Consider the following 21275-nt stretch of genomic DNA (forward strand, 5'->3'; position numbering starts at 1 on the left):
ATTCTGAGGTTCCAGGTGGACATGAAACTTGCGGATACAATACTGAACCCAGTATATGTGCGTGCATGTACTTGTATACATTTTATACTGAATTTAGGTACTAACTTCCAGTGTTATGTAAAATACTTATCCTACTGTTCTATTATTCCCTGGAACCAGTTATATATCTCCAGATCCATATATAAAATCTCCACATCCATATCCTTCTCATCCACTCACTGGGCTGCATTTTCCCAAGTGAGTTGAAAGGTCAATGACATCCACAGATAGATGAGGTTCTGCAGAATGCTGTTATTTCAATATTGATAAGGCTGGAAGGTACATTTCCAGATTCCCTGTCTTTATGATTCCAGGTTAGAATTCAGCAGTAGCCTAGCTCACATGACACTGGGAAAGTCCAAGTGGAGCAGCCATTACTCTCAGGGTTTGGAGCCACCACACAGATGGACCAGTGCACAGGGGCTTGTTGGGCAACAGCTCGCAGCTTATTTTTCTGATCACTGGTCCAGTCAATCAAGTATGTGCCCAAACAAAACACCAGCTTTTCCCGTCCATTTTCTTAGAGGTCCTGGCTTCCACACATGAGCTCCATGATCATCATGGATCAGACTCTGTGGTCAGAAGCCCACAGGTCTGGGTGTGCAGCAAGCCCCAGTGTGTCCTCCAGGCCCCTGATGGAGGCTGTCCTGGTGGCTGATCTTCTCTGATGCTGTGACTCCTGTCTCCTCTGGATCTTACCATATTTGTATGAGATCTCATTTCTATAGTTAACACCCATTCTCTTAATAATTTGAGAAGATCAGGGATCCTGATTCCACAGTGGATACAACAGTGCGGCCAAATACAGGAGACTTTGTTTCTCTGTGCACTGTTGAGTGGCTGCACTGTTATGTCCTTCCACGTGAGAAGAAAGCACCTCCCTCATACCTCGGGCAGATTGTGGGAGTTTCCTCTCACTTAGAGCAGAATGCAAGCCTTCTTGTGTTCAATTATAGTTATGTGTGATTAAAACATTTGTTTACTCAAACAGAAGATTCTATACCTGTTTCCCAGAAAAGTCCTATTAACAGTGTCTTCAACTCAGTTGTGTATTAACAAATGTTACTTTCTACTTTTCATTGGCTGAAGGGTTATGTTAAAATATCCCTTTGCATTTATGGGTTGTCAAATAAGCCTTGAAATTTCCTCAATTTCAGGGAATTCTTAGTCAATAATCTTATGCATTCTTAGTCCATAATACCAGGTACATATGAGTTAGAAGTTTTTTCTTTCAGGTAAATTTCTTTTTTTTTTTTTTTTTTCTGTGAGGAACATGGGCCCTGAGCTAACATCTGCCAATCCTCCTCTTTTTGCTGAGGAAGACTGGCCCTGGGCCAACATCCATGCCCATCTTCCTCCACTTTATATGGGACGCCGCCACAGCATGGCCTGACAAGCAGTGCGTCAGTGCGCACCTGGGATCCGAACTGGTGAACCCTGGGCCTCTGCAGCAGAGTGCACGCTCTTAACCACTTGTGCCACAGGGCCGGCCCCTCAGGTAAATTTCTTATTCATATATACATAAAACTTTTGTCATTAAAATAACATAATTCGTTAACAAGAGTAAAATAATTATTGTGCCAATGCTCTCTAGCCAGAGACCACCAGGATCATATCTGTAGTCAAAGAGAGTGGGGTGTACTGACTGCGAGCACTGGGGATGCTCACAGCTCTGCAGGACTGTAGGTGTGTCAGTAAGAGGGACATATGATGACACACAGGACATCAAGACATATTTGGACACAGAATATATCAAACAGTCTTGTGTGAGATGACCTGAGTGTCCCAGTGTTCCTTTACTCTGGATTAGATGCTGTCAGGAGGTAAACACAATTTTATGATTGGAGATCTTAAGAGTTCTTATCTAGAAAGCAGAAAGAACAGAGTGCAGCTAAAACAAGAAGCACGGAATGTTTGCTCATTTGTGTGGTTTGGATTCTGTTCCATTTGCCGCCTTTTTATGGACATGATTATATCGTGCTCTTTCTTTTGTCTTGACCCGTTGCAGTCACGGATTTGCCTCGTCTGATGACAGAGCTGGTGAAATTGTTTCTCCTGACGTGAGGAAGCCACAGCCCAGCAGTGAGTACCAGGCCAGCTTCCCAGTGTCTGAGGCTGCCTTTGCCATTCTCATTCACTACACAGACACTGACATATTTCTCATTATGTGTAGGGCACTATTTTAAATATTTTCCATAAAGTGACTAAATAACCATATAAAATCTAGTTCCTCCTCAGTTACCTAAGGCTATGAATGTAGGTGATTTACCAGAGGCCACAGCTAGGAAGGAACCTACACACAGGATCATGGATTCAAATGAAGCCTATCTTCCTCAGAGTCCATACTCATCGTCTGGTGCTAAATGTTGAGCATCCCCCATAGCCATGCACTCTAGGCTCAAAACAAACACTCTCCACACTAATGTAGGCCCTACAGGCACTCGCCCACAGATCCCCATGCTCTCTGCTCCCCACCTGCTTGGTCACGCCTGCTCCCTTGGTACTCCCCTAGTGTCACCCCTTCTTGGGCTGCAGTGACTGTCTCTCTAGGACTTGAGTATAATGTGTCCCCTGAGCCTCCCTGTACCCCCTCTGTGGCCCCACACGACTGGTCATCCCTTAAAAGCACACAGAACAGGTGCAGAGTCACAGCGTCCAAACAGCATTCAGTGGGCATCCCCACTGTGAGCATTCTGTGAGCACTGAAACAACAAAACCATAACTTCACAAGGAAAACACCCTCTGGGTATCTAGAAGGATAACTATTCGTAGAAAATGTTTCAAATCAGGAATCTCATGGTTCTGATATGGAAAAGCAAGAGACTCATGGAAAATGTCAACTATAGGCTCTTTCCACTGGTGGGGAAACTGCACAGTGTGGTTGTGGTCCACACCTTGCATGCGGGTACAGGTCAGTGCAGCTGTACTGAGCCTCATCAGTGTGTTGGGGTCCCCATAAACACTGGTCACATTGACTGTGAGTTGATGACACTGGACAGAAAAGTCCATTCTGACAATGGTTGGAATCGCTTAGGCACAGGCATCATTTCTGGAAAGGCTGTACAGACATCTTTACTGACTATTTTGTCTCTCAAGTCCCTGGGGGACCAGTCACCTTACACATTCTCTGAGACATGAAGCCCCAGCCAGGTCCACCCAAACTATAACAATATAACCATGCCCAGGGTCAGAGAAGCATCCCTGGAGGCCATCTGACACAGAGAGAGAAACTGACCTGTGTCAACGGGGGCAGAGCAACAGGACCATGAGCATCATCCAGTGGAAATAACACAGAGAACATCCCTGGGCAGGAGCATCAGCAATCTATTACTACCCGTCATAGGGAGAAAGTCCTGTGGATACTCAGCGCAATTAGTGCCAACAAAAAGATAAAGAAGATGTCTCTATCATGGTATTGATTTTCCATTAAACCACTAAGAGCTATCATTTTGAAGCAGCATTTCCAGAAATTGGTAGAGTTTACTCAAGGCAGTTATGTCTATAAACTGGAGCTCTGTCTCCTAACTCATTCCCACCACAACTAAGTGCTCCCACCACCAGGAACACTGTTTGTCCTACTTGTCCACAGACAACTAGGGAAGATATACGTCCAGTTCTGCCTCCCACACTGTCGATCTGCAGAAGCAGAACTCCTGGTGATCTCAGGATGGAGACCACCGACATAAGCAATACTTAGGTTTTCATTATTAGGAATGAATAAGACATTTCAACAAAAATAAGTTAGTAGCTGCAAAGAAAGTTAAGAAAAACGCAGCAGAAAGAATAATATCAAAAGGTATATATATTGAGTACTATTCCCCAGAGTATATATGGAAAAGTTGACATAATTACAGGAATAAGTTAATCCTCCAGAATCTGATAGTTTAACATATCCTCTCAGTTAACAAAACATAGTAACACTTGTAAGCATAGAACAGATTTGACAACCTAGATAATGAGCTTTAGAAGGATGTAGAGAACGAAGTTTGAGAAAAAATGTACATTGTTTTGAATGACACAAAAAAATGAAAGAAGTAAACACTGGGTAATCACACAAAAAATGAAAACTAATTAAATATACAGGGTTGATCATTCAGAGAGCACTCAGAAGTAGGAGAAAACTCACATAAATTGCCATGTACGTTCACATGATTTCAGTCATGGAAGTATCCAGAAACTATAAACATAGGATCAGTGCAGCCTCTCAACAATGCAACCAGGGAAGGAAGTTTCCTCCATTTCTGGCTTTAACGTTAAACCTGTCAGGGTGGGGGCAGGAAACAGGTCCACTACTAGAGAACAAGATGCTCCCTACACAGTTCATGTGATTAGGAGAAGCCTTGGAGATGGAGAGGGCCCAGGATGAGACGATCACTGAGTGTGACAGCCTGAAGAAGTGGCCTGATGGACACCAGAGCTGCAGGAAAATGCACAGAACTGTGTGAACCTGAAAACCAAAGAGGGCCCATAATGGGGGAGCCTGTGGGAGAGTCTGTGGAATCTGCTGCCTGAGAGAGAACTCAAGTCAAACATGGGGTTTGGTTGGGGATGCTCCAGATGGGCAGAGCCTAAAGTCAGAAAAGTGCTGTGACGCAGGACCACCGGGTTCCCATGCACCCCTGTCTCCTGACAGGACAGAAGATTTGAGAGTCATGGCTTCCTCTCTTCTCCTTTCCAAACCTCATGCACCTTCCTCTGCTCATGACCTTTACCTCAGAACCACCAACAGAAAGACTCTGGGATACATGGTTTCCCCCCTCACCCAAGCTGACAGGACAATTCAGTAGAAGCATCTGGACACCGGCTCTCAGCTTGATGGCACAGCTCTCTCTTCTGAACTCAATGCATCATGTGCACTTCCAGCCAACATCAAGGACAATAACCACAGATAAAATTATGAATATAATCAGACAGGACTGTCCTCTTCCAAGATCTTTCCACAATTACTAATTTCTGTGAGAAACACAGATGTGATATCCACTAATACAAATGTGGAATCAATATCTTTCAATAACAAAGAATATAGAAGAGACATTGAGTCAGAAAATTCTAGTATCTGCACCAGTGGCCCAGAACATAAATTCCAACAATAAAGGTCTCATATCATGATCACATGGGAACATAATGGAAAGTAAGAATCAAAAATTGTTCATCCAAAATTACATCAGGGCCGGCCCCGTGGCTTAGCGGTTAAGTGTGCGTGCTTTGCTGCTGGCGGCCTGGGTTCGGATCCCAGGTGCGCACCGATGCACAGCTTCTCCGGCCATGCTGAGGCCGCGTCCCACATGCAGCAACTAGAAGGATGTGCAGCTATGACATACAACTATCTACTGGGGCTTTGGGGGAAAAAATAAATAAAATTTAAAAAATAAATAAATAAAATTACATCAAACTGCACACGAAAACACGAAAACCACTTATCACTACAGGGGCCAAAAGATGTTGTAATATAAATGAGACAAATGTGATACAACTGTACAAATATTTAAAGTCCAAGATAATAAAATCTAATGTAGTACAGATGATGGGGATATAGAAGGATATTTATTATCTTCAGCATTCATACTGACAAGATGAACTAGAAATCAATACACTGAGGATTCATACTAAGGATGAGACACTTACAAAGGAAAAACCACATTTATAACAGTTAAAAGATTTCTGTCCTGCCCTGAGTTTTCATGAAGAAAATAAGTGAAGTGCTCCACTGGGAGCTTTTCCCACAATCATGCTATTCATAAGCTATCTCTCCAGTATGTTTGCGTGCATTTACAACAAGGTTTTAAGAAGAATGAAGGCTTTCCCTCAGTCCCTGGGCTCAGATTTTTACCCTCCAGTGTCTGTTCTCCCATGGTCTCACATGGATGCAACATATGTGTACACTTTCCCACAGTACTGACATTTATATGGTGTCTGCCCACTGTGGGTTCTCAGATGATGTTGAAAATGTTGAAGCTGCCTGAAAGCTTTCCCATACTGCTGACAATCATACGGTCTCTCTCCACCGTGGGTTCTGGCATGTACTTAAAGGGAGAAGTGACAGCTGAAGGCTTTCCCACAGTGCCGACATCCATAGGGTCTCTCCTTTGTGCATATTCTCACGTGTATCTGAAGGTTTGTGGGTTATATGAAGTCTTTCCCACACTGCTGACATTCATAGGGCTTCTCCCCAGTGTATATCCTCACATGTCCTCGAAGGGAGGAGTGAGTGGTGAAGGCTTTCCCACAGTGCTGACACTCATACGGTCTCTCCCTAGTGTGCGTTCTTTCAGGTTCTCAGAGGGAAGAGGAACAACTGAAAGCTTTGCAACACTCCTTACATTCATACTTTCTCTTCACCGTGCATTTTCACATGTTCGTGAACAGATGAGGAACAACTGTAGGCTTTCCCGCACTCTGTACATTCTTACAGTTTCACTCCACTGTGTGATTTCACGTGTCTTTTAAAGCTACTGGAATGACTGAAGGCTTTCCCACATTGCTCACAGACATGAAGTTTCTCTCTAGTGTGCATTCTCATGTGTCCTCGCAGGGATGCGCGATAACCGAAAGCTTTGCCACAATGCTTACACTCATGGGGCTTCTCTCCAGTGTGCGTTCTCATGTGCTCCTGGAGGGAGGAGTAAAAACTGAAGGCTTTTCCACATTCCTGACATTCACAGAGTTTCTCTCCACTGTGGGTTTTGGCATGTAGATAAAGGGAGAAATGACTAGTGAAGGCTTTGCCACATTGCTGACACTTATAGGGTCTCTCCCCACTGTGGGTTCTCTAAAAGACTTGAAGGGAGGAGTGACGAGTGAAGGCTTTCCCACAGTGTTGACACTCATAGGGTCTCTCCCCATTGTGCTGCCTCATGTGTACTTGCAGGGATGTGGAATCCCTGAAGGCTTTGCCACACCCCTTACATTCATAGGGTTTCTCTTCACTGTGAGTTCTCTCATGTATTTGAAGTGATGAGGAACATCTGAAGGCTGTCCCACGTTCCTTACATTCACAGGGTTTCACAACACTGTGCATTCTCATGTGCATTTGAAAATTTTGAGACATTTTGAAAGTTTTCCCACATTGCTGACATCCATAGGGTCTCTCCCCTGTGTGTGTTCTCAGATGCACTTGAAGGTGTCTGAGACACCTGAAGGCTTTCCCACACTGCTAACATTCATAGGGCTTCTCCCCACTGTGTATCCACATATGTCCCCAAAGTGAGGAGTGATATGTGAAGGTTTTCCCACAGTCCTGACACTCATATGGTCTCTCCCCAGCGTGCGTTCTCACATGTTCTCGGAGGGAAGAGGAACTACTGAAGGCTTTACCACACTCCTTACATTCATAGGGTGTCACTCCACTGTGTGATTTCACATGTCTTCTAAAGCTATCAGGATGACCGAAGGCTTTCCCACATTGCTCACAGACATGAGGCTTCTCTCTATGTGTGTTGTCAAGTGTCCTCGCAGGGATGCACGATAACTGCAAGCTTTGCCACACTGCTTACACACGTAGGGTTTGTCTCCAGTGTGCATCCTCATGTGTCCTTGCAGGGATGCAGAGTAACTGAAGGCTTTCCCACACTCCTGACATTCATAGGGTTTCTCTCCAGTGTGTATTCTCATGTGTCATGTAAGGTAGTACTCATACATAAGGGATTTCCCACATACTTTACACACGTGGATTGTCTGTGCATGGTGACCCATCTCAAGTTCCTGTAAGGATGATGCACAAGTGTAAACTTTTGCACATTCCTGACACTCAAAAGATTTTTTACTATGGAGACTCTTTACGTTTCTCTTAGATGGTTTCCCATTATCCTGATATTTATAGGGTTTCTCTACAATGCCTGTTTCCAGATGAGTACTTGGGCCTAAGACACTACTGCAGGGCTGCCCACATTCCTCACGTGGATGAGGTTTGTGTCCACTGTGAGATCTTTGCTGATATTTAAGGGGAGAACAACCCATGAAGGCTTTTCCACACTTTGTGCATTCACTGGGTTTCAGTCCCGTCCGACACCTCTGATGCACAGGAAGGTTTCTACTCTGGTCCAGAGTTTCTCCACAGAGATCACCTTCATTCCTTTCACAGAGACTCTCCACCGAATGACTTCTGTTCAAAATATGAAGCACACCATTAGGGATTAATGATTATAAGTGATTTCTTTATTAAAGATTTATTGATGGTTGTTAATGATTATTTTGACTATGTATTTGCCATTTTCAGTGAAAAGGAATGTTTTTGGCACTGTCTGCATTGGTACAAAATGGAAAAGATTAATGCTCTGGCTGAGAGCTCAAGTGTAGGCTTAACTTTCAGTGTTTATTACATATACTGTTTTCCAATCATTGTTTCCAATTGAATTATGTTTTAGAACGTCAATATCTACATCACATTTATGAAAATATTGTCGAGCAAAAGTTCTCTGAGGACACAATTGTTTGAATAGGTTCTACCTTTTCTTTAATTTCAAGTGAGTCTAACACTCTGCTGAGACCCCCTTCCTCCTGTGGGAATGCCACTCACCTCACATGCCTCTCTTGGTTTTGGTGCTGATCTCCAATGTTATGAAACGTCTGGTTTTCTCCAAAAACAGACAGAAAATCACATCTTATGAATCTTACTATTTTCTCTTCACTGGGTATGTTATTCTCCAATATATCCTGCTGAGGTCTTAATCCACTGGTTTTAACTTGAGTGCAACAATCTGCAACAATTGGTAGCATAATTTAATTTTCTTGGGAAAGAAATGGTGGGATAAAGGAAAGAAAATCGACTGTATGTGGATTTCTTTTCATATTGATGGTTTGTGCAGCTGCTGACTGCTCATGGAGAAGAGCTCACCATGAGGGAGGATGAGCGGAACAAACATTCCATGAAATGGGCCCATACTTTAGTCTTCAAGACCAGTGATGATGGATAAGTGTGGGGTTAATTTCAGCAAAATTACCACGTCAACTGTGTATTAACCACAGTGTAACTGTCACAGGGGTAGAAACCATAAAGTTGCTCTCACTGCCCCAAGGTGGCAGTGGAGACTATGCTCACATTTATAAAATTAGGCAGACTTTTGGGGCCAGCCCTGTGGCATAGTGGTTAAGTTCGATGTGCTCTGCTGCAACAGCCCAGGTTTGCAGGTTTGGATCCCTGGTGCAGACCTAAACCACTCATCAGCCATGCTGTCGTGGTGACCCACATATAAATTAGAGGAAGTTTGGCACAGATGTTAGCTCAGCGCTAATCTTTCTCAAGCAAAAAAAAATGAAAGGTGGAAACAGGTGTTAGCCCAGGGTGAATTTTCCTCTGCAAAAAGAAAACAATTAGGGTAACTTTCGTTCAAGAGTAATAAAAAATCTGCTTAATACATGAAACGTTGTTTTCATGGGAAAGCTATTTGACTCTAGGTGGTTCCATGAAGGCTTGGACAGTGTCTCTCTTTTGTTCAACATATTCCCATTCCTTGGCCATAATAAGAAAAAATAATTGTAAGAAACATTTGTTCCCTATGGGCCGGCCTCGTGGCTTAGTGGTTAAGTGCGCGCACTCTGCTGCTGGCGGCCCGGGTTGGATCTCGGACGTACACTGATGTACCGCTTCTCCGGCCATGCTGGGGCCACATCTCACATAAAGCAACTAGAAGGATGTGCAACTATGACATACAACTACCTACTGGGGCTTTGGGGAAAAAATAAATAAATAAATAAAATTTAAAAAAAAAGAAATATTTGTTCTCTAAAAGACTGAGTGAAGGCATGAAGCCGTCCTCACCCACTGAGGCCAGGGTCCTGCAGGTCTCCAGCATCACATCTCTGTAGAGCTTCCTCTGAGCAGCATCCAGCAAAGCCCACTCCTCCAGGGTGAAGTTCATAGCCACGTCCTCAAAGACCACCAAGTCCTGAAACAGCCCATATACTCTATTTCAGCCAGGCCCCATCTTCACCCGAGTGTGTGAATTACTGAATTACTACAACTCTTGAGCTCACACTCTCGTGGGAAATCACAATAAACAAGCAAATCAAAAGCAGTATGCTCAGTGATGGTAAGTGCTTAGAATTTGAAGCAAAGTGCAACCACAACAATTGTTATAAACTCATACATGCGTGATTATAAGAATTATTTTTCCTGAGAGTAGAGAGTGAGGTAGAGACTGAAAAATGAAATCATCTTTCAGAGAACATGGAAATTGATACTTGGATTGATCAAAAGTTAGGTCCTTTTCAGCTCCAAGAACTGGAACCAGAACGTCAGGATGTTGTGAACACTGACATTTCCAATGCTGCTTGAGCTGAATTATCTCCCCTTGGAGGCAACAGGGTTGAAGACCCTGGTCTAATCTCCTCACATCTGACAAAGGCAGACACACGACCCCCTCCCAGGATGAGGTGGACCCTGTGGGCATAGGTGTGGGCCAGGGCCCCAGGCCTGGCACACCTGATGGGTAAGAGAAGAGAATGTGTCAAGCTTCAGGGCTGTCAAATAAGAACCAAGTACCAGAAATTCAATGAATATGGCCCCACAAAGAAGAGTCATTGAAGGATCTGAAGGCAATAGAGCCAAACCTGACTTTAACAGAGAGAAATAAACATACCTAATTAATATTTTTAGTGCAATATGAAATGAAAACACAGCCATGAAATAAAGAGCAAACAGTTACTAACAAAAATCATAGACTGTTTAAACAAAAACTATGTACTAAAATATCTAAAGAAAAAGTAACAACTACATCAGCTATGAAGAAGGTCAGGCTACCTCACCTTGGGGAGTAACTAGGGTTTGCCAAGCACACATCCAATAGGAGACTTGTATTCTCACTATATTTAAAAAACTCGTATGACAACATTAGAAAGTGAAAGACAATATAAAGAAGAATAACACAATTAAATACTGGGCAGAGAATGTGAGTAGACATTTCTCTAAAGAAATACAAATGGCCAGAGCCAGCCCTGATGGCCTAGTGGTTCAAGTTCAGCCCTCTCACTGCTTCAGCGGCCCAGGTTCATTTCTCAGTCATGGAACCACACCACCCACCTGTCAGTGGCCATACTGTGGTGGCGGCTCGCAAGGAAATACTAGAAGGACTTACAACTAGGATATACAACCATGCACTGGGGCTTTGGGGAGGAAAAAAAGAAAAAGAGGAAGATTGGCAACAGATATTAGCTCATGGCAAATCTTTCCCTGGGGAAAAAAAGAAATACAAGTGGCCAATAAGCACATAAAAAGATGCTAAACATCAGTCACCAGGGAAATGCAAACCAAAACTACAAGCAGACCCTCATCACACCCTCGAGGACGGCTATAAGATGGACAAACAAGTGCTGGCGGGACGTGAGGAAGCTGGAACCCTCACACGTTGCTGACAGGAATGTAAATGGTGCAGCCACTTTGGAAGACAGTCTGGCCGGGTCCTCAATGATGAACACAGAGCTATTCACAGCAGCGTGATTCATAATAGATGAAGCCTGTAAACAACTCAAAAGTCCATCAAGTCATCTGGATAAGCCAAATGTGAAATATTCAAACAACGGAGAGTGATTGGGCAATGAGAGGAATGAAGTCCTGGTCCACGGCACAAAAGAATTGAACCTGGAGAACAGGAACCAGCTTCAGAAAAGACCACACGAAGCAGGATCTCAAGTATATGAATTGTACAGAATACGCCAATCTACAGACACAGAAGTAGATTAATAAATTGTCTAGAACTAAGGGAGGGGGTGGACTGGAGGGCAGCCAGCCAGCCAGTAGACATGAGTTTTCTTTATGGGGTGATAAAAATATTCTAAAATTAGAACATGGGGATAGTTGCACAATTCTGTAAATATACTAACTACCCCTGAATTTTATACTTTAAACAGGTAAACTTTATGGTACGTAAAATATATCTCAATTAAAGCTGTTTAAAAATAGATTCAGACAAGAGAAAAATAAATCCTTCTTCAACTAATAGAAATTTTATCCAAAAACAATAGAATTCAGCAAATGAAGTGTGGAAAAGTAACAAAATTACTGATGTTTCGGAGATTAAGCAGATTGAGGAGCTATTACAAACCATTTGTGGGAGAAAATATTTTAGATTAGACACAATGGGACAAATGTACAGACATCAGGAAACATACCTGAGATGATTCAGTGAACAGAATATTGGAGAATGTCTGTGCTCATTAAAGAAACAAAATCAGTAGATTCAAGTATCCCCACACTCTAAATGTAAATCTCATAGGGTTCACAGACCAGGTACTAAATATTCAAAAGTTGGTGACTCCGAATTGTAGAAAGAAATTTCAGAGTGTTACTAACATGAAAAACAGAGGAGTCAAAAGATATTCAAAGACAACTTTCATAAATACAAAGGTAGAAAGCTTTTTAAAAGGAAATCTAACACATAAATGCATAAACAGCATAATGAGTCAAAACCAAGTACACTTTATTCCAGAAAGGCAAGATGGATGAAATATTGATTCTTTAATGAGTATAATTTGTCCCATTATGGAAAAAAGACACAGAAACCACAGGCTTCCCGTCCACACCTACTGAAGACACGCCTGTCTCTTCTCAGTGTTCATTAATGACAACACACTGACAGACCAGAAGGGAACACACGTAGCCAGAAAAAAATGGTGTCTAAAGAAAACTACGGCCAACTTCCTATTTAACGTGAAATATGGACACTGTCCCTCTGGGATCAGGAACAAGGAGGTGAGGACACAAATATGTACAATTCTACCCACGTGAAGGCCGAGCCAGTGCAGCCACGGGAAACAAGACATTGGTAAAAGCTTTATAAAGGGAAAACACTACATTTCGTGATTAGTAGATGAAAAAATTTAGCATTTAGAAATCCACAAATCCTAAAGACACATTATTAAAACTTTCAACTGGCTTAGCAAGGGTGCAGTGAAAAGTATAATATCTGAAAATCAATTTCTGTTCTATATACCGTGACAAGAAGAAAATGATATTTCAGGATACCATTGAGTCTGCTTCTCCCCACTCTCCCAGGCACCCCACTTGTGGCCAACAATCGTCAAGGCTGTGATAAGTGCCAGCAAGGACCAGGAGATGGACTAGAAGCGTTACATTCTATTTCTAAAGGAGAGGGAAGTTTCTGGGAATTCAGTCCAGATTCCTTTCAATATGGGGTGAAAATGGTGATCCCAAAGCCTGGTTAGTAGATTTCCTGGACAGAAACACAGCCCCAGACCCCACCTCCACGTGCAGCTGTAACACAGAGCATGTCAGCCAGGTTCCAGGAAGCACAGCGGTTCATCTTGGAACCCCCACGACCTAGGTATTGTCTGAATCTGCCACGGACAGTTCCCAAAGAATCATCCCACTAATCCTGCGACTTCCATGAGCAACATCATCTCAGTTGAAACTCCTAACATGACCCCATCAAGCAAGAGAAAAACAGCAAAGAACAACTTTCAGAAGCACAGAATCGTGAGCTGACAGATAAAACAGATGAGCAAGGAGATCCTCCTGGAGGATGGGCTGGGCTGATGTGGTGAAGACTCGTAAAGGAAACCTATGGTTTCTCATCGTCTGTGTTGTCAACTACCCAGCTCTTCCCACGTGAGTTTCTTCCCTGTGTGTGTCTCCTGTACCTTCACAGTGAACACTTCACTTCTGACACTTCTGGTCACCAGTGTGTGGTGGGGGTTTCTCCAGACCAAGAAATTCTCTACAACACCAGCTGGGTGTCCTCCATGTTAACTCAGTTCTGACACCATGTACCTGGAGACAACGTCGGATCCCACAGGTAAGGCTCAGGCCCACAAGACTGCCCTCGTACCCCCCAAACACACAGACTTCAGAGAACAGTTGTGCAGCCAGGTTGTCAGTTGTGCTTCTAACCAACGGGCTACAGATCAGAGGTTCCAACAACCCCTCCTTGACTCTGATTAATTCACTAGAGTGGCTCACAGAATGCAGGGAAACATTACTTATGTTCAGCAGTTTATTAAAGGAAGTGATAGAGCAAACAGATGAACATCCAGGTAGAAGAGATGAGTAGGGCCAGGTGTGCGGGAAGGGGCAGAGCTTCCATGCCCTCTCTGGGCAGGCCACCCTCCTCACACCTCCACCTGTTCACCAACCAGGAAGCTCTCCAAACGCTGCACTATTGGGATTCTTAGAGAGACTTCATCACATAGGAGGAAGATCGATCATTAACTTCATTTTCAGCCCTTCTCCCCTCTAACGAGAATGAGGGCAGGGCTGAAAATTCTAAGCTTCTAATCACGGCTTCATCTTTCCAGTGATGAGACCTGATCCTGGAGCCCACCCAGAGTCACCTCATTAGAACAAAACACACTCCTATCCCCTGGAAATTCCAAAGCATGACAGGACCCCTGTCAGGAGTTGGGGGCAGACAATGATATGTATTTTCTATTATCTCACAAGGCTTCAACACAAATGGCTCTAAAGGTGATGAACTGTGCTCAGACCTGGAGATGAGGAAAGAAAATCCTTTAAAACGTAAACCGGGTTCAAAATCCTTCATGACTTTCCTGGTAGAGAGGAGGCTTTTTATAAAACACAATTTGGGGGTATGTTTCTTAGGTAAAAAATGTTGTAAGCTGACAGTTCACGAAGGGATGTGGTTGTATTAAATTATCTTCACAAACCTGCCCTCGTGAAAAGGGATCATGTCACCTTCAGTACACTTTATGAAGCCTGCTGTGCTCTGAGAATCGGCAAATGAGGAATAATAAAGAATCAGTGTTAATTCGTAAGATCTTATTCTAGTGGATGTTATACATTTTTAAAGGTTACTGATGCAAATAATGATCATTCTATAAATCAAAACTGGGGTGAGTTTATCATATGAGCCAATCTGAGGACTATATAGTCGGGAGAAGCACCCTCCACCAGGGAAGGAAACGCTCGGAAGAAGCAAGGTGTCCAGCGTGGTTATATGCTGTTTTGAACAAGAAAGATCCTTGGGCCGGCCCGGCAGCGCAAGCAGTTAAGTGCACGCAGTCTGCTGCGGTGGCCTGGGGTTCGCTGGTTTGGATCCCAGGCGCACACTGAGACACCGCTTGGCAGGCCATGCTGTGGCAGCGTCCCATATAAAGTAGAGGAAGATGGGCATGGATGTTAGCCCACGGCCAGTCTTCTTCAGCAAAAAGAGGATGATTGGCGACAGATGTTAGCTCAGGGCCAATCTTCCTCACAAAAAACAAAAAATCCAACAACTATAACAGGAATATCTCTTTTTACTCTTGTCACAAGATGTTTTGCTAGCACTGCAGATCAGAGGTCACAAGATGTACACCATAGGTCAGTTGGACCCTTAGTTTCCAGGAAGAAATGGTAATCTCTAAAGAAATGCTGATGGGGGAGGCACACATCCCTACCTTTAAAGGTAGCATTCTCTGCTGTGGGACATTGTCAATGTTTAAAGCAGATATTCAGCACATGCTGGACAGGCCATGTTAGGCCATTCCGAAAAACAAGGTCAGGCCAAAGTAGTTTTAAACCAAATGGCTTCCTCACATACGTCAATATATTAACTCTTCACTTACTCATCAAGGTATATGAAAGTCCATTTCAAACTCTCATCCCAATGGAGCAAAATACCAAGGGAACAGTTATTCCACTGCATGATCCATGTTAATGGACTTCCCATCTGAAAGCAAGTCTTCATCTTGTCTCTTTCTTCCTGAAGCAGAAACTGTTTCAGAGAAATTTAAATACCAATATTGGAACTGTATATGAAATCCTCTTTGTAGTTCCTGTATTTTTCAAAGATGACTGTTCTCCTTGAGTAAACAGATATCTGCTTACACTTGTCTCTTGGTGGGGATAAGATGTGCGTGGTCATAAGCGCTCTCAATGGCACGTGGGAGAGGAGAATATAACAAACCTGCCCAATGCATTTGAGGTGAAATGCTAGTTCCTATTTTAAACACAGCTCTCTGCTGCATGCACCAGGATGGGAGTAAAAAGACACCTTAATTTGTCATTTTAATATTGTTGGGGACAACGAGTTTAAGAAATTCTTATCAGGACCGGCCCCGTGGTTTAGCGGTTAAGTGCGCGTGCTCCGCTGCTGGCGGCCCGGGTTCAGATCCCGGGTGCGCACCGAGGCACCGCTTCTCCGGCCATGCTGAGGCCGCGTCCCACATACAGCAACTAGCAGGATGTGCAACTATGACATACAACTATCTACTGGGGCTTTGGGGAGAAAAAGGGAAAAAAAACAGGAGGATTGCCAATAGATGTTAGCTCAGGGCTGATCTTCCTCAGAAAAACAAAAAATTCTTATTAATGTTCTATTCTGTGTGTTTAGTTGTTTCATAGTTAAGGTCTTCAAAATGGCTTAACATAAAACCACATTTAAAGTCTTGTTTCTTTTCAGAGAGTGTTTTCAAGTATCTGTTGGCAGAGGTCATCGAGAAGACGAGACGGGGGGTTGACCCTGGAGCTGAACCCAGGAAATTTGAGGCTCCCCACCCGTCCTCTGTGCTTGGAATGTGTGTTCCCCTGGCCTTCCCAGCTCCCGGAAGCTGCCCCAGGAACACAGCCTTGAGAGAGAGATTCAGTGTTGAGACCATCTGGACTGTGTATGTCAATGAACCCAGTTAAGGTCTCTATATAAACTTTTAAGATTTGGAGGCCGGGAGCAGAAAATTACTAATCTTTTGGCTGCATAAGAAAAGCCTCCATGAGTTTCCTTGCTCATTAAAACTGCCGCCTACAGTCTGGAGTAGTCTGCCTTTCTTGGGTCTCTCCCTGTCCTCCCCACCCTGGGGCCAATATCAGTGTCCATCTGGGAAGCTCCTGAGGTTGTGACCCAAGCATGCAATTATATCGCACTCTGAGCTCTTTATAATAATAGACACAGAAATCTTTCCAAAGCTGAACTGTAGTACATGCTAGAGTTTTTAAAATCATTAAAAGAGGGAAATAATGTTTTCATTTTGCCAGGAAAAAATATTCAAACAGAAGAAAAAATTTGCCTTTATTCATAGCTCAATTGTTTATGTGATAATGTCATACTCCCTCACCAAAATACAAAGATAACCACAGAATCAGATTATTAGTAAGTTTCCAGGATGCACTGTCATAAAATAAATCTCAGTGTATTTACATCACTAAAAACAAGCAAATTGAACAGTAAATTTTTAAAACAGATTTTGTTAACATGGATTTTTAAAACTATGTGCTATTACAAGAAATTTTCAAATTCTAAACATGTCTAATGAAGGATATAAAGGGATTTAATGGAAAAACTCTGAAACATTATTGCTTTGGACACCACAATGGAATGAAATAAACGGAGAGACGGCACACGTCCTCAGAAAGGAGACCATGATGTCAGCTTTGCCAAACAGGTCAAAAGGTTTAAGAAAACTGAATTAAATCTACAACCAGGTGGGTTTTGTGTTTGTTTTTCTTTTCCTTGAACTTCAGAAAAACTACTAAAAACTGAAATGGAAAACAAATTTCTAAGAATATCTGTCATTTTCTATAAAACAAGTCCGTGGGGTTTTCCCTGACAAACATGAGAGCGTTTTAAACCACAGCACCACCTGGACCAGGCCCCCGTGATGTTGGCAGGTGGATCTGCCCCAGAGCAGGCTGTGCCGGGCAGCGCTAGAGATGGTGACACTTTAACACGTGGGGTAGTGATGACTGGTTATGTACAAGGGAATAAGGAATCAGTTTTCTTATCAACCTCATGTACAATAACCAACTCACCATAGATTTAACTGTGAGAGATGAAAGTAGAACACTGAGAAGAAGTTACACAAAACACCATTATGACATAAAGAAGAGACAGAGAAACTCAAGTCTATTAAAGTAAGAGTCCACCAACGTGTAAAATACAGAGAGACAAATTATAAACCACGATCTGGGAGAAGATATTTGCAATACCTAGACATGAAAAAGGATGACTGTCCAGACCATGGAAAGAAAACATAAGAAATCAGTAACATACAAATGAATTAGAGGGGAGGACATGACTGAAATCTCTCTGAAGGGAGATGAAATGCCTCACAAGAAATGCTCAATGCCAATGGGAATCAGTACAAACCAATGTGAAACCCCAGGAGATCCCGCTTCACACTCGAGATGGACAAAACTCAGTTACTCCAAGTGCTGGAAATGACGTGGAATAAACACACGTGTGTGACAGTAAGACACTCGATTCACACACTCCTCCATTCGCATTTCCTACTAAATTGGAACATATCCATAATTTACAAGCCCACAATTAACTCTCCAACATGTAAATATTTGTGACCCATTTGCACCTGGAGACACGCACAAGAATGACTGCAGCAGCACTGCCGACAAAAGGGAAAAATAAACGTGAGACAACCCAGGCCCCACAAGACTGGAAGGGAGGAGGCACCCGGGTGACCCAGATGTAAAGCTGCAGAGAGCAACACCAAGAACCAGGAGCGGGTCACCCCGGGGGAGCAGCTGGGAGACGCCACCAACCAACCAAGAAGACACAAACCTTACACCTTCACACAGTGGGACAGCAGTCTGAGTGCTCGAGCGCCCTGGGGCCACCTGGCAGCAGGTCCGTCAGGAGACGGGAAGATGAGCCCAGCGTGAGCCCGCTCAGACCAGCACCCGCTCCACAGCGCACACGGCCACCCGAAGGCACAAGGTGGAACCTGACCCTGAGCTGGGGGCCCGGCCCCCTGCTGAGAGGGAGCCAGGGTGGCCCCTCCCAGGGAAGGACTGAGGGGACCCTGAGAACCTTGGGGACTGAACTCCGCAGCTGCACACACCCTGCTCCCCCTCCTCAGTGTGGAAACGCCCCCCTCCAGGCCTCAATTCTCCCCAGGGAGGAGACGCTCAGAGATCACGTTCTGACCCGTATAAACTCGCACTCCATAAACCCTTCCAGCAGCAGATGAACCCAAGGAGCTTCCCCAAGTCTGACCTTCACAGACTCACTCGGTTTGCACACACCACACTTCACTCCACCCACTCTATGGAGGATGCAAAACCAACCCTCAGGACACAGCCCCAGGGCAGCCCCACCCCGCCCCCAGCACCTCTGCAGGGGGGTCTCCCTGCCCCTGCTCTGTGGCTGCTCTCAGCACCAACAGCTCCTTCTGCCGTGGTTCTGGGGGTGGAGTCACCTGCAGGAGTGAAGTCCAGAAAGACCCCATTGCCCCTTCCTTCACCTCCCAGGCAGGATTAGCTTTAGGGGCAGCTTGTCCCCAGCCCAGGAGATACACCTGCTCCAAGACCCCAGGATCATTTAAATGGGACAAAAACCCCATCCCACTGTGTGGATGAGAACCCACAGAATCCTGCTTCCCCCTGTGTCAAGCATAAAGCAGGGGAGGGGAATTTTGGGGCACTTTTATGGTTTAAATAACTACAAACTGCCTATCCCTTTGGAAAACAGATGCTGGTTCACTACTGTCCTCATGATAAAAAATTGTAAATCAAGGAATCAGATTGAACACGTCTCAGTTTCACAGGTCACATTTCACAGAATTTGCACTAATTTCTGACGAACAGCTATTAACAGGACAGGATCACACTGTCACAAACTCTGCACCCTGCATGGAACAGTCACTGTGATTTTTATGAACCTCCTTAACCCATGACGCCCCCCACCTGCATGAAGGAGCGGGACCCCGTGCACTTTCCTCACAATTCTCCTGGGAGAGAGGACGTTCTCTGTACTGAGACACTCTCCGCAGCCGCATCTCTGGAATGCCCCGGAATAACACGAGTCAGCAGAACAGGGCAGAGACCTGAGACACTGACACCCCCACTACAGGAAAGAGACGAGGCAAAAAGAATCCAGTGACTTCACACCTGCTGAACCTGAGGCTGGACTAAGAGAAAGCTATTCGTGCTGGGTGGGACACAGAGGGGGCAGCTCACAGGTGTCAGGTGACGATGCGGAATCCTCCCTGAGCCCTGGGCTCCTGGAAACATCCAGGGAAGGTGGAAGCCCCTCCTCCACCCTTTTGTGTTCTGGAAACCTGCACGCCTGAAGAAACCTCCCCCACTTCCCCAAAGGACTTAGATAAGACGCACACCGAGGCCCCTCCCGTTTATCCGGGACAAGGCCAGACACAGACGCTCCCAAATCCCCATTCTCTGTCTCATCAATAACCAGCTGAAGTGCTCGTCCCCACCGACAAGCAGAACGAATGCGTGTTGGCCCCACTGGCTCAGCCTCTCTCCCCCCAGACCCCTGAGCTGCGGCCGCCCTCAGCCTGGTCAGCACACAGCCCCTCCCAGGACAGGCTGGGCTCAGGGACCTGCCAGCCCAACATCACGCCTGCTTCTCCTGGTCGTGTCTGCTCCTCTCTGCACAGAGACACTCCGCCCGACTCTGGAGACGCCTGCAGATCTTACGGCCAGAGCCCCCTCCCCCACTGCAGAGCCCCCGCCCTGACCGCCCGGCCGGGGGTCGTCCCTACCCCCCCGACCCCGCCCGGCCAAGGAATCGCGGGGAGGACGGGGAACCTGGGACTCCACGTGGGGCCGGGACGAGAGCCGGGACCCTCTCCGCGGCCGAGAGCGGGGGCTTGGGGGGGACCCGGGGCCGCGGCCGCTTCCCGCCGGTTCGAGCCAGCCACTCCCGGTCCCGTCCCGGCCCGGCCCGCGCAATGACCATCTCCGCCCGCTCCGGACCCTCCGGGCGTCCTCCTCGCGGCTCCGCGGCCCCGGCAGGTGAGAGCGACGGGGACGGGACACCTGGGGCCGCGCGGGGCAAGTGCGCACGGGGCAATTACGCGCGGGGACGCGGCCGGACGAGAGCGACGTCAACGCGAATGCGAGTGCGCCCGCCCCCAGGTTTTACTGGACGGGTCTCCGGGTTCCTGCGTCTTGATTGGACGGTATTTCAGGCACTCACGCTCGCAGTCACTCTGATTGGACATTGTTCCAGCACATAACCGGGTCCTGATTGGACTGTTGCCCAAGACCGTCCTCTGTCCCTTGATTGAGCAGGACCTGGCCGCCCCAGCGCTCCCCGCTCCTCTCTGGTCCCGCCCTCGTAGCCCCTGATTGGACAGTGTTACCTCCCCGGAGGCGTGTCTGACAGGGGATGGCGGTGGTCACGTGGCTGGGCCAGGCGGAAGTGCGGGTTCCTGGCCTCAGCTGTTCGTTGTGGGATTCCTGATGGGACACAGACCCGCCCGCTCGCGTCCTGGGCTCGGAGCAGAAGCCGCACCTGCGAGACAACCTGGAGTCATCCTGCAGCTCCGCGGCCCTCCTCGTCCCTCTCTTGGACTGGGAAGTCCTGACTCAG

At 45.6% G+C, this 21275-nt stretch overlaps 2 pseudogenes; one reads left to right on the forward strand and one right to left on the reverse strand.

Annotated features, from left to right (window-relative positions):
- Positions 1-1513: 1513 nt before the first annotated feature.
- On the reverse strand, positions 1514-21153 carry LOC131403382 (zinc finger protein 77-like; annotated as a pseudogene).
- Positions 10759-13604, forward strand: LOC131403324 (RWD domain-containing protein 4-like; annotated as a pseudogene).
- Positions 21154-21275: the final 122 nt, after the last annotated feature.

This window comes from Diceros bicornis, unplaced genomic scaffold, assembly GCF_020826845.1.
Source record: "Diceros bicornis minor isolate mBicDic1 unplaced genomic scaffold, mDicBic1.mat.cur scaffold_67_ctg1, whole genome shotgun sequence".
Classification (NCBI taxonomy): Eukaryota; Metazoa; Chordata; class Mammalia; order Perissodactyla; family Rhinocerotidae; genus Diceros; species Diceros bicornis.